Genomic DNA, 2335 nt, shown 5'->3' with positions numbered 1-2335 from the left:
TGAGAGATAGATATACACACACATATATATATATTGACATATATATATATATATATATATATATATATATATGATATATATGTGTGTGTAAGTGTGCATATGTGTGTGTGTGGATGTGTACATGTATAATTTATGTATATTTCGAACGCGGTATCTTTAACAATCCGTCCTCATTTCCATGTTTCGGTAACAACATCGTTTTTTTCTCTCCAGTGTATATAATCATACACACATGCATATGTATGCTCGCATTACTCCGTTATTGCTCTTACTTCCATAGTTTTTCTTATTTTTTTATCAGCTATTCCTTTACCCCTTATTTTCTTCCATCGTTTTATTCCCTTTTCGCTATTTTTATCATCATTCCTTCCCTTTTCTCTATCGATACGTTTTTTCCCCACCAATTTTTTGCCCACACCCTCTCCATTCCTCTCATTCTCTCTCTCTCTCTCTCTCTCTCTCTCTCTCTCTCTCTCTCTCTCTCTTTCCTTTCCTCTTTCCCTCTCCTCTCTACATTTCCAGCCTTCGCGAAAATACTGCTACAATTATTTATAGGATATAACGTTCGTTCGTTCGTTCGACGCCATTTTGAACGTAGTAAAACGCCAGTGGAATTTTATGGTCGAAGACGAGGACAATTAACAGAATATTTTAGCCAAGAAAGAACTGCCAAAATAAAAAGAAAAATAGGAAGAAATAAATGTTCTCTATGAAACTGTTGCAGATATGCACTGTTATTTACTGTTTGTATTTTTAACATGAATATTTTAATTCTAGCAAATGAAAGTTTTCGATATTAGCAAGGAAGAAAAACTCACAAAAATATAGAGTGATTTTTTTTTTCTCGTTTCTTTGGTTACTGAAGAAAAATAATGAAAAAATATTGGTAAGAAACGCATAAGAACCGTTACAAAGAAGAAGAAAAATGAATAGTACTGTGGATAATAACTACTAAAATTACAACGCAGTTTTATTGACAACCTGGGATACAAACGACAAGGTCTGTAATAATAACAACAACAACAACAGCAAAAATTAAGAATCATAGCAATAACAACATCTATGAGAGTAACAACAGCAATAACAACGACAACAAAAACGCAATAATATCAACCATAGGAACAACAACAACAACAGCGATAACAAGAAATATAACAACAGCCATAACAATATCAGCCATGAAAAACAACAATCATAAAAATGAAATCCATAACAACAATAACAATAGCTATAACACCGACAACAAAAACGTAACAATAGCCATAACAGCCATGGGAACAACAACAACAACAATAACAAGAAACATAACAACTATGACAACAACAACCATACAACTAATATCCGTAACAACAAACCATGATGGCAACAACAACAACAAGAGCGACAATAGCAACAGTCATATCAACAACAATGATGCCCATAACAAACACAATAACAACCATAACAACAATCACAACAACAACAATCACAACAACAATAATAACAACAATAATAACAACAGCAATAACAACATCTATAACAACAACGATATCGTCAACAATCATAATAATAATAACTATACATAACTAATAACAACGAATATACCACAGTTCTATATTTAAGAGATGAGGAATTATTTACATTATTTACATTATTTACATTTGACGGACATTGCTCCTGGTCAGCTGCAAACGTATTTATGTTTGCTGGAAAGATGTGCTTCAGACATTTAGCTCCAAATCTTGCAAAACGTCGGTGGTCCTTCAGGGCTACCTTACATCGCATGCGGCTCACTACTTACAGATTAAACCAGTGGTTCTCAACGTTTTCACTACCAAGGACCCCTTTTATTTAAATGAGTTTTCCCACGGACACCAGGATATTGAAAGGTCTGTCAGCTTAACATGTTCATGGATCCCCAGTACTGCTTTTGCGGAATACCAGGGGTCGCAGAGCACAGGTTGAGAACCATTGGATTAAACCATACAGCTCTCATAGCTTTTAACTCTTTAGTTTGAGATTGCTGAACATCTATACTCTTTTATTCTTTTACTTGTTTCAGTTATTTGACTGTGTCCATGCTGGAGCACCGCCTTTAGTCGAACAAATCGACCCCAGGACTTATTCTTTGTAAGCCTAGTACTTATTCTATCAGTCTCTTTTGCCGAACCGCTAGGTTACGGGGACGTAAACACACCAGCATCGGTTGTCAAGCGATGTTGGGGGGAGACAAACACAGACACACAAACACATACATATACATATATATATACATATATACGACGGGCTTCTTTCAGTTTCCGTCTACCAAATCCACTCACAAGGCTTTGGTCGGCCCGAGGCTATAGTAAAAGAC

This window comes from Octopus bimaculoides, chromosome 26, assembly GCF_001194135.2.
Source record: "Octopus bimaculoides isolate UCB-OBI-ISO-001 chromosome 26, ASM119413v2, whole genome shotgun sequence".
Taxonomy (NCBI): domain Eukaryota; kingdom Metazoa; phylum Mollusca; class Cephalopoda; order Octopoda; family Octopodidae; genus Octopus; species Octopus bimaculoides.
Note: the sequence above shows the minus strand (reverse complement) of the source record.